The following is a 12,872-nucleotide window of genomic DNA, read 5'->3' on the forward strand; positions in this document are numbered from 1 at the left end:
GTCCTCCTCGTGCCACACACAAATACTTCGGAATCTCTCTGAAATCTCATCTCGAAAAAACATATGGCGGACCAAAGGGAAGCACAGAGAAGGTTGGCACGGTTTACTGAAGAGGAACCATTTCAATATTTATTTATACCATCAGCCCCATGGCCTAAATATTTAGCAAAGTCTCTGCTTCAAAGGAGGGCCTCGAAAGCAAGGCCCTGCCAAGGCTGTTACTCATTACAATGAGACTAACCTGCATAGAACATTGGTGCTGGAGAATAAGAAAGCAGTGTTCAGTGTTTTGGTAATATATTACCTTTACGGCGACACGTGGCGCGTCACCGTGCATTCACGCGGCTGCTGCAGATATCAGGCGCGTACGGCTTTGATCACGGAGAGCAATTATGTGAAACCAAGTCAGCGATAATTTCTCACATCTAACCACGTAGTTATTTTTTGCCTTAACTCAACCAGAGAATCTCTTCAGGGTCACTGAGGAGACTATTTTGACCCACATCACCATGGAAACTTAGGCTCTGAGCATAACCTCCAAACGGCCCGAACCAGAGAGATTTAGCTTCTTATTCAAAAATAGAAACGCTGTGTATATTACTTAATTAACGCTAATGACACTGAACAATGTGTGGTCATAAACCTGCCAGCTTTGTTCACTAAATCATTTTTCATCTGTTTGTTTCAGGTGATATTAATGTGGCGTCTGAGTTGAACAGACACTGACATTCATACTGAATATATCCTATCACCAAAAACTGAAGGAATGAGGAATGAAGAGAAGTATGAAACACTGGGGATAATCAATTTATGGTTTTTGTTTTTTCTGCCTGTTTCAAACATTACTATGAGTGTATTCTCATTATTACAGATGGTCAAATGCTTCTATAAAACTCTTTTAGCCCCAAAACGTTTGAATTTCTTCTTATTGGTGAGTCATATCTGGTAGATAATGAAATAAATTGCATCACTTATGGATTTTGTTGAGCCAGACCACTCAAAATGTCAGAGATGTGACTTTTTTGTTTTTGCTTGTTTTAAAACCATAAAAGATAAAAATGCTGTTTTAACAATTTAAAATGAAGAAAAAAAAAATGGTTTACTTGGAAAAAACACTGCAGTTGTAAACTGCAACAACACTAGATAATAATATCTGTTAATATATTATTATAATAACCACATGTTGACTTTGACGTGCAACTTCTCAGCTTTCAGAAACAGTTTTTTCGATAGCACAAAACCTTGCGTTACTATAGGGTAATGCAAAGTGCCCTTGTGCAAACTTGCCGTCAGCGATACGCTCAGTTTTAAAGGGATAAAGTAAATTGCTCAAAACTGTAAGAAAGAAAGAAGAACTGTTGGCTACTTTGGCAAAAGGGTGATTTCTCATAAGACCATAAGCCATAGCAATGTATTTCTCCCTTGTGGCTTTCTCTTACCTGCACATAAATAAAAAAAGAATAAGAATAAAGTAGGCCCCATGATCCCAGTTTGTGTAGAGTTGTTGTGTTGCAGGAGTGTTTTGATCATGACAGGGTAAGATCCTGTGGAAAATAAATGGCTTTGATGGTATGAAAGGATTGTTAGCAGGGATGGGAGGAAATGGGGAGATGACACCTTGATGCGTAGCTACTCTCTTCTTCACTGATCACTGTTTATGCCAGCTACTGTACTATGTCTTCGACTCTCCGTCGCATCTTTTGTCCTCCACTCAATCACTGCCCGTCGCTTCCCGTTATGAAAACTTGTCCATATTTCAGGAGATACAATAAAATACGCCTTGCGTATGCAAACTTAGGCGAACATGTTCCAAAATCACAACAAGCAAACCGCAGAGAAAAAGTTTCCCTGATCATAACTCAAGCTGCTGCCAATGGACTATATCCCCAGGAAGAGATGTAGATGTGCAGGGTACATGCTGTGTTGCCAAGCTTTTATCCCAAACATTGATTTGAATAGTGGTGTGTCCACATGCTGCTGAGACGCTTGGAACATTTTGATATATACAGTAACAACAATGCCATACGCCATTCACAATGACTGCAGCCTTGTTGAAATGTTGAATCTCACCTGAGGTTGCAGTTTCAATGCACTTTTCTAGGACATGTATCTAGAATGCAGCATATGCCTATTATTATTTTTATGCCATTTTCCCTTTCTTTCTTTCTCTCTCTCTCCACATCCCACGAGGCCCTGGCTGTGCCTCAACTTCCGTCTTTCCCTCTATAATTGCCTTCTCCTTCCCCATCCCTCCTTCCTACTTGCCTTCTTCATTCCTCTCTTACTCGGTCTATCTCCCATCCTTTGCTTTCTTCTTCTTCTTTCCTGGCCCCAGAATACTCATACATATACATGTCATCTCTCCCAGAGAGTGCCAAATGTGTTAACCACAGCTTGGAAATTAATGGCCCCTGAGCAATGCAGCGGCTCCAGCACCACCACATGCACTCGAGGCAGCGGGGAGACTGTTATATGGAAATGGATGGGTGTGTGTGCGTGCATCTTTAAGTGAGAAAGAGATTAAATAGAATATAAGACAGCCGTCATTTAAATCAGGAATAGTTTACATTTCTTTTTCAAGACAGGCGGAATAGATGAAATCATACACCTCTTATAGGTGCGATCACAAATGTCCAATTATCCGCGGCGGACGCTGCAGAAACATCCTGTGCTAACATGAATAGTCATGATGCTAAAAATAATCGATTTTGCTGCAGTTCTGTGCGGGATAGATCAGCCGAAATTGGATGTGTCGGAAAAAATCAGCGAGCACAAGTGAGCGTCAGGTGAGGCAAAACATACAGCCGTCCTTTCACGGGGGATCACGTGTCATTTCCCTGTGCCACAGTGTGGTAGAACGCGAAACGCGGTGCTATAAACAGACTTTCTCGACATGCTGTTTCTGTATTCCCATGATGGCGGGGGTCTCACTGAAGACAAGGAGATACAAGTGCTGTGAGAGACAAGACTCTTCCCGGAGCCACATGTATAATGGAAAAGCTGCAATGTCACAGAGTGGCAGTGGCGGTGGAAGCACGATCACAGTGGGCAGGCGACGGTTTTTACAACTAAGGACTGATGAAAACTCACCGGAGAAAGTACATATTCATCAAAACCATAGTCGCATGTAGGTGACAGAACAGACAACACTATCCTACTTCCATCTTCTACCACTTTATCCTTCACATGAGGGTTCTTCACAGAGCCACATAGAGACAACAACCACCAATCTAGAGTGTGTAATTTACCCCATATTGCATGTTTTTGCAGGAGAACCCGGAGAAAAACTACGCACACACGGGGAGAACAAACTCCATGCAGAAAGCCCCAATTCTGTCATTTTAAAGATCTGCCCATGAATACCTGAAATTGGATTAACCCTTTTTCTGTAAGCCTTAAGGCCTTTGCACACATGGGATTAACTCTCACAATAACATCTTCAAACCTGCACTCAGTCAACGCAACTTTGACATCAGCAACGTAATTTAATTTTATCAAAAGTAGTTTTTTGTTTTTTTTGTCCCAAAGTTTCACTACAGATGGGAACAGATCAGAAGGAGACGGTATTAAAATCACAACTGCGTGTCTGTTCAACCAGAAGAGGTCAAATTTGAGCAAAATGTTTTATTTAGTAAAATGAACAAAGCGCCGCCTCATCGTTCTTATACGCTGACTCTGCCTGTTCCACATTACTCTGTGTTTGTCATTTATTTGCTTAATTACTTCACACAATATGAATAGTGGGGCGGAGGGAGTCATTAACAATTTTGTGCCGTTTATTTACGTCGCATGTGCAAAATCCTGGATCCAATTGTTTACACACCTGTCGGGGGTCCTTTTTTCCCTTTTGTAAAGCAACTAAAAATGCAATCGACTATGCAGAGGTTGGCTATAGGAAGGGCTGAGCCAATTCAATCAATACAAGACTAAATGGACATGTGATGAAATAAACATTGCACTCATAAAATATGCAGGTCTAATGTGAGTTCTTGAGAGGTGTGAGATGTGCTCATTGAGCCAGGCAACAGATTCAATGGTGCATTAGACAAAAAGTGCCCATTCCCTTTGTGTGCTCGCCACCTTTATATATACACTAACTCACACATGCATAGACACAGTAACACTGGCACTCCTCCTGCCCACATTTGATTCCCCCCCAACTCTGTCTGTCTGAAATGAGAGTGAGTGATGGAAAATGGATTCCAATGAAAGGAGAGTATTTTCTAAGTGAATGAGCGTCCACACGAACCATTACTCCACGGCTCCCTCTGAATTCCCCCCCTGAGATTTCTGAATCTGTTCAGTTGGACTGAGGCCATGGTGCTTTTCTTTAAATATTATACAGAACAATAATGCAGAAAAGATTACTTCCTCTCCATCACTGACTATTTTCTTCACACTCTGAAATTCCCCGGTGCCTCTATTTCTCACAAACAAAGGGTTCAGTTTCCTTCTTGTGTTTTGCAACCTTTCTCTTTTTCTCTTTGTCTGTGTGTCTTTTTCCTGCATCTTTATCTCTATCCATTTTTCTGCTTTTACCCATCTCCCTCTGTTATTTACTCAAGTATAACAACTGAGAGGAAAGATGGAAATAAGGAACAAGGACAGCACTGAAGGATAAGCAACGAAACCTTTCTATCTAACGCACACAAACACACTTGCACCCACCTCGTCAAAGCCTAGACCCATCTGCCACAATCTGAATATGTGCGTGTGTGTGTGTGTGTGGCACAGAGATAGCAGTAAACACAAACACAGCAAGCTCTGTTCAAGCTGTCCCGGGGTCCATAAACTGTGTGTTGTTTTTTTCCCCCCAAAAAAATTGATAAATGCTGTCAACAAATCATAAAAACTGGTGCTTTAAGCCACTGGACACCCTCAGACAAAGACGCATCAATGAACAGATCCTCATATTTATGGTCGTGTGCAGCTCGCTCATTGAAAAAGGCAACATATCACAAGCCTTGTGTCAAGAGAGTCAAGTATTCGTGTGATTCTGGTGATTACTGGGAGTACAGTGTCACAAAAACGCTGCCAATAAGTGATGACTTCACTGGGCTTCCTGGCAAATATAGGGGCATAATTATATGGCTGCTTTACATAGAGAAGTGTTGGAATCTTGCTCATGTGTGAACCGGCCTCCTTAAAGACGTGCAGCACTTTCCCACCTCACACACCTACACACACATTTGACATGTGTCATGCTGCGAGCGTCAGCATTGTGTCGTGACGAGAGAGCTTTTTCCTTGAGGTAAGAGGATTGGCCGACTGAAGACCGGTGACTTGAAAAGCTGCAGACGCCCTGAGGGGGGGCTTCAGAAAGAAAGAGGAGGCCAAGTCAGTGCAGCCGTGAAGCTGTGAGAAAACCCTGAACTGGGTTTAATAATTGTCCTATAATCTAAAAGCTGCTATCCAACACAGCAGTGGAGCATCAGCTGGTTTTTTGTTACGTGCTGAGTAAAATGATGTGTAGGCAAGGCCTTAGCCTTGATCCATCCACAGTGGAAAGATATTGTTCTTTTTCTTCAGGCTTGTACGCCGCTACTCAGTATTCCCACCAGGTTGTCATATCTTGTGATATTTCAAAATGGCTGCAAAAGGGATTCTCTTTGTCTGTCTGAAAAATAGGAAAGGCTTTGCTTACCTGCTTTGAGGAGACAATCGTCTCCACGGTGATAAATAGAGCTGATGTGCTTTTTGTGATTTTTTTTTTAGGTTTAGGAACAAGTAATGCAGCTTTATAAGTTAAGCAACCTGCAGCTTCAATTAGGTATGTATCTGTGCAGGTTTATGAAAGCACAACACGGATTTCAGGCTGTGTCTTCCCACAGATGGGTGTTCAGAGGGAGCCAAGCATTGCGGGTACAGACCCACTGGGACGGGAGGGCTGAACCAACAGCATTTCTAAGTGACTCAAAGCCACATTCGTACACACAAGGTCTTGCCCTGTATTTGAGGAAAACCCCCATATCGCTAGTGGTGCTGATTTGAACTCGTCACTGTTTGTAGTCGGCAAAGAAGCAAACCTGCTGTGTAACTCAAAGGGACAAATACCTTGAGAGATTAAAAGACAAAACAGTTAAAGCATCATATTAGTGGTGTACGTGAATAAACACAGATAACTGCAACCCTTGGGGCACATTCTGTGCAGCTTTATGCAAGCCAATATGACATATTTATATTTATTATTCGTCATAAATAAAATGCGAGAACCCTTGTCGCATGCATTAAGCCCTGATGCTGATCTGCAGAACAGCATTAGACATTGAACGTAGTTTCCTGCACCACAGCGCTGCGTTGTCCCTCATCAACCTCCCTGTTCCATATGGTTATATCCATCAACTACCTTGCCATCGATCAGCCTTGGCGTTACTTTCTTCTCTGTCTGCTCGCTAGCTTGAGCTCATAAAACATCCGAGACATTATTGTGCATTAGACAATAAAGATGTGCTGCAAGGAAAATCCATTAGCTTCTATAGAGGGTGGTGACATGAACAGAAATGTCTAAGGTCTTGACTGAGATGATCCATCTCGGTCTGTTGGGCTGACGTGCGGCAGTGTTTTAGGTGGATGAACATGTGTTACAGTCAGAGACGAATCTCCCAGGGTAGATTTGAATAATGGGGTGAGGAAATAGCACCATTATAGGCACAGGTTTCGTTAATGTGACGCGGGATGGAGTCAACATGCGTAACGGGGGTTCACGCAATACAACGTCACGACCATGAGTGGAAAGACTACCAGAGAATCTAGCGTTCTGATATTCTGAGACCAAAACATGACAACAAAGTTGAATTAGACTGATCCACCTAAACTTTTGTGCGTCTTCTCCAAACATTGAGTTTTTGCGCTAAACTGTATTGTTTGTGGTCACCATTGGAACCAATGTTTTACACTTCTTGCAATGCCGTTGTTGAGATAATGACAACACTTGGCAAAACTTTTGCATTATTGTTAGTCGTAATTAACCAAATTGCGTCCAGTGGGCTTCTGCAGACCTTTTGTCTTGTTAAACACTTATTTAAACAGGGACAGGCGTCTGTCCATGCGTGCTCTTCTGCAGCTACACGCTGACATTCATACAAATCCACTGGGAGTTGCACAAAAAGAGCAGAGTCTGCTAATGCCGGTCACTGCACAGATGCACTGCAACAGTTGGTCATGTGCCTCGGCTGCCTCTGTCCAGGGAGATAACATTGGTATTCTTCCATCTCTGTCACAGCCAAGCGTCCCTAAACTCAAGGTTACTGTCTGTGCCCACGCACTTCCAACGTCAACCCTCATTCATTCTCATTCACTTTGGATATTTTCAGCACATTCCTCATTCACAGTGAAAGTTGCTTCTGCCAGATTTCCCTGCCATTGTGTCCCTGCATCACTATAATCTCAAGCTAATGTTTGTTCCTCTCGAACACAGTAGATGGTCTCAAAAGAAGGACTCCATCAAGTGCAGCGTATCCATTATCTCGCTCGCTTATATCTTTTTAATGGCTGGGGATGTATACTTCCATTCCTTTTTCTCTCGCCGTTACAGCTTATTCATGAAGCCACATCTGGAGGAAGACTTAACATGGAACTCATTAAGTCTCCACTGTTTTGAATTTTTGATGTGAATGCAGTGCAGCGCACCATATATACCAAGAGATTAAACAATGGAACATGTAATTACAGTCAAGTTAAGTCTTGACCTAGTTACTCTTCTTTTGGAGGAAGGACAATTACAATGTTTTATTAAGGATTATTACAGTAAATGATTCATCTCATGGTAACATTGACATTCTATTTTTAAAGGTTTTTGGCTTTGCTTGTAAGGATAATAAACAGATAAATAGAACTGCTCATCATTTCTGACAGTAAAAGTCTAACGACAGACAGGAAGCATATGGTGACATTGGTGAACAACGTACGCATTATTTGTTTTAATGTCATGATAAAGGCAAAAACAATAATACATCAATGTATGAAAACCCCACATATGTTTTTATATACTGTAGGAAGGGTTTCTAGTTCTCTAGGTGTCTACCAACGTGTCTTATTTCTGTGATTCAATGTACAGAGAATACAATCCCTCTTTATTTTGTACCTCAATCTTGGAAATTTCTGACTCCCATTCTGATGCGTCCTGTTTCCATCAGTGCAAGGGAGGCCATAACTCTTCATTTGAGTCAGAGGGTGACCCTTGTAAGTTTCTCAACTAACCCCATAACTGGCTGGACTGGCCTTGGTATGTGCCAAACAAAAACTTGTGATGCTGCTATAAATATAGAAGTTGTGATTCTTTGGCAGTGATCTATGACTGATTACAGCTATTTATCAAGGCTGCCTCAGGTGTCATTGTACAGTATTTGTTGTATTGTATTTAAAATAGCTCGCTAGCAGCTTGTTGGCACCATTAATTAGCTTGTAATTCAGTGGTTAACTTTTGACATAATTCATAATTTACATTCTGCCACAGAGGCCATAAAAACACACTGAATAATATTAACATGCTGTATTTGAGAAAAAAAAAAAATCAGTTTGTCAGTCTTGGCCCTCAACGATCATACACACTGTACTGTATGTGAACATTTGTCCGTGTTTGTGTTGCTGCCACAAAAGGCTCCCGTCGTTGTGACTTTAAATGCAAGTGCATCAGAGCAGGTGCACACCCACTGTGTGTGCACTGTTTGCTAACAAGAACAGACACGGATGCATAATTCTGTTGCTGTGCGATGAGCACTTGTGTGCTTGTACAGTGCATACACAAACAGCACAGGCCCATTGACTGTATAATTCAGACTGCAAGATACCCGCGGGTGCAGGCCTCTCTCCTCGCTCAGTTGCTCACCGGGAACAAAAGGGAAATGCACCTCTGATCCAGAGGCAGCTAGGAAACAAATTGAGCTAAAAGGTCAATCACCCCCTTACCCCCCACGTAACTTTAATTAACAAATCAGCCGAAAATGCCACGGAACCAGAGGCTATGAAAATATCACACCATGAAGCGGCGTCTTCCTTGCTATTCAGTGTTAATTGGGTACCATTTAATAGACCAGTAAATGGATATTCATCATTAGGTAATACACTCAGGCTGTCGTCTATGTATGGAACGGCTCTTATCTACAACTGCTGTGGAGGAGTACTTGTGTATCACATTGATTTGTTCTGTCAAGGCTAAAATCAACTGTCAAGTCAGATCAAATAAAATAAAGTAAAGTCAACACAGCAAAGTTTGGTGTGTGTGCACAGACACCACAGTTCTCACTGAAATCCCTGCTTGCTTGAAAAACAATGGAAAAACCCATACAGAAGATCTCCATCTCCTATCCATTGTTGAGATCGGAAAATACTGAAACTGTGCACTTCAAAAACTCTCACATTTTACTCATTCTTGCACTTCTTCATCTAAATTGACCTCATTGGCAATGTTCTCTCACATACCGAAGCGATCCACTTCAAACCTCCTACATTTTATTCAATCCCCCGTCCTCTTCATGTAAACTGACCTATGCAGATGTGTGTCTCAATTAACAGAAATCAGGAAGTGAGTGGGAGAAGTAGGTAAAGGTATCTAAGGCGTTCAGGGGCGTGTGGCATTAAGGTGTGCAGGCCGGGATGGCAGAGCTGAGGAATAAAAATGAGGAAGTGGGAGACTGGAAAGCAGATGTCTGATTCACTGACTCATCCTCCGGCTCCAGCAATGAACACCATAAAGTCAGCAAGACACAGAAAAAAAAGGAAGAAGACAATGAGATAGACGTACCTATTTCAAGATAAACGGTGATATAAAACGAGAGAAACTGAGACAATGGAAAATGTGTGCGGAACACTCTAAAAGTGTGGCGATACAGTCATTTCTGCAAAGACTAGGGACATTATGAGCTGGGAGAAGAACAGCTTGGTGCATCAGATAGATTTCTGAAGCCATAACGTGGAGAGACCACACAAACACAAAGCCCAACATGTCCTGCCCTTGAATCCAATGGAGCTTTTGGAAACCAAATTTTTGGTACCAATTTAAATCCATTGCTGTAATGATTTCATCGTAATCTTCTTTTGCCATGCTGCTAGAACCATTGCTAAATATTGTTTACAGTGCCACAAAGCCAACTTTATCGATGCATTTGCAAAAGAAAGAAACCTAGTAATCGCTGCAGAAAATCAATTCGCAAAGAACATTTTGTTCAAAATGGATGATGGTTGATGGGGGCAATTGTCAGCTGAATTACAAAAGGCACAGTACTGCAGCCTAGAGGCCTGTTCAGTGGGTTTTAAACTGGGCCTGCGTGGTTCTCTTCAGCATGCCTCCACAATAACTGCCCTGCTCTGCTTCACCAAGGGGACGGCCCCAGGGGAGCCAATTAAGAGTGTCCGCTACGGCTGTGACAGCTGCTCCAGCAGCAAGCCCTGAAAGCCTCCCAGCTCTACATCACTGATGGAGAAATACTGCAGAACCGAATGGGGATGAGGGAGGTGGTAAAGAGATGCAGAGAGAAAGAGAGAGAGAGAGAGAGAGAGGGGGAGGAGGAGGAAGGGAGCGAGAAGATCAATGAAGACCAGCTGTCACCCAGAAAACATCAAGGGATCACGGTATGGTTGAGAGGAACCCCTTACGGGGCAGTGGGGTCAGCAGTGTGACTTGAGGTTGTGTACAGTCAGTCTTGTTCTCCACAGCAGTGCGTCACCTCACTGTACTTTTGAAAGAAGACCGCAATGCCATGTGATGTCGCACAAAAAAAGGCTGCTTTCATTTCACTGTCTTATAGGTTATCCTTTACACTGCCGCGGTGTCATTTGATATTCAGTTGTCCTCCAAGAAATAATACAGTATTATTCATAAACATCAATTCTGGTCTCATGGAGCTGTAAAACTCACACATCCTTCTAAATAATTGAGTGAGTGCCTTCCATCGTTTTTTTTTTTTCTCTTATCATTTTTATTCTGCAGCTTGTTTTTCTATTTCCAGTGGATGAGGAAAAAAAAATTGTCATCTTGTCAAAGACGGGGGAGAGGGAGCACCATGGTGAGGAAAGTGAGAGTAAGCAGAATGGTGTTTTCTGAGCCCAACAATGTTACTGAATCAGGGGAAGTTTTTAATTGGGGCCTCTGAGATAACGCTTATGAGGCAGATCACCAGCAGGGTTGGCACTGGCGCAGTGATTATGCATTCCGAGATGCGCTCTCACGCTCCAATTTACATACTGTAGCAAGTGAATCAAATTGCTGCCCTGCTTTTATTTATTTATACTCTATTTACTTCAGGTGTTTTCCCCAACACAACCACAACAGAGTAAGCCTTGAGATAATTACAACACTCCTCTTTGTTTCCCTAAGTGGAGGTTAAGACAAAAGTTCTTCTATTCAGAATTCCCATAGGCCTCCCACTTGCCTTATCATTGATTGCTTAATGCAGCACAAAGTCTGTGAATGCTTTGCCCGCCATGTGATTAAGAGTGGCGCTTGTTGGTGTAACACCATAAGCATAAACCACTGACTTGTAAAAACAGATTCAGTCAATTTTTTTTATGTATAGATGCATGTCCAAGACAGAGATTTCTGTACGTGAAATACAATAACTGACATTTGAAATCATTTAAAGGAAGGTGTTTACATGTACCTGTACATGTATGTATAGATGTATGTTTATATATAGTTCTGGATATCTTCTTGGATAGTTTGAGCAATCACGGGCAAATTAATTCTCATGTTTAATTTGTAATTATAGTTGATTTTCTGTCAAAAGCCAGAAGCAATTAGTTCAGCACTCGATGCTATCTTCAGTAATGGTTTTCCCATTTGGTTCCGAACATTAACCTCACCACCCATGCCTGCTGTTTGTCAATCACGCGCTGAGTGTTTGTCAGTGGCGGATATGAACGGCCCTGTTTGCGCAAACAACTTTAACAATTTTAACTCCGTTGTGCAAAGATTGATACGAGGGGACAAACTCAAACACTGCCGTCCTGTCATCCGGTGACCCCTTGTTCTCTCATGTGCGCAAGATCCGTCCTTGATTGAATAAATATGACAAAAACACCATCAGCCGCCTCTCGCTCCTTCTGTCACAAGGTATTTGTTCCCTTTGAGCGTGCAGGGCTTCATTCGTAATCGAATAATAATGAGACATAGCCGGAGTGAAGTGGATGCACTCCTGCCAATCAAAGAGCAGTTTCAAATGGCTGTTTTGTAAAAAAGTCACCTTTCCAGATGACTGAACACCAGTCACCACCAACACACACAGTAAATACAAAACTGCCTACTACCTCCCACTCATTCACTCACTGCATTGTGAGGAACCCTGTGTCGGTTTTCACTCATCTTAAGGTATTGCAATGACATTTAGGGCAGCAGCTCTCAAAACCAACAATATAATATGTGTTGCATGACTCTCTAATGAGCTTGACGACCAATTGTGTTACACAAACTGTACCAACACTCGCAGCTGCAAAGCAGCCCAAGCACTGCAACTACTTTACCTCCCAGCCTCCCTCACAATGCCTGAGATAACTCTGAAGGTTTATTCTTAGTCTCGCTAAAATAAACCCCCCATTCATACACAGCCAGCTTAAGTCGGCCCATCCACCTACTGTCCACAGCAAACAACCTTGTGGCACCTCGTCTTTCCCCTTTGCCATCAGATTTGACAAGCCTCTGGCAGCCTCCTTCCTTCCTTATGACATTCTGTCATATCTGACATTTACAAGCAGTCATGTATTTTTCACTATTAAAAAAAAAAAAAGCTAAAAAAAAAACCAAAAAAACAAATACACCACAGGAGGAAACTGACAAGGCTCAATGGATGGTGGTGGAGGTGCCGTGCGGAAGGTCCTGTATTTCAGTGTAACTGAAAAGCCAGAGTTGACGGTCAGCTCTGACAGGTAATTACAGGACG

General features: G+C 42.3%; 1 protein-coding gene across 15 annotated transcripts in view; it reads right to left on the minus strand.

Moving 5' to 3' along the window:
* The window catches only part of nrxn2b (neurexin 2b), a 504,397-nt gene that overhangs the window by 166,428 nt on the left and 325,097 nt on the right, over positions 1–12,872 (minus strand). The window lies entirely within an intron of this gene.

This window comes from Solea solea, chromosome 3 (assembly GCF_958295425.1).
Source record: "Solea solea chromosome 3, fSolSol10.1, whole genome shotgun sequence".
In the NCBI taxonomy this organism is placed as follows: Eukaryota; Metazoa; Chordata; class Actinopteri; order Pleuronectiformes; family Soleidae; genus Solea; species Solea solea.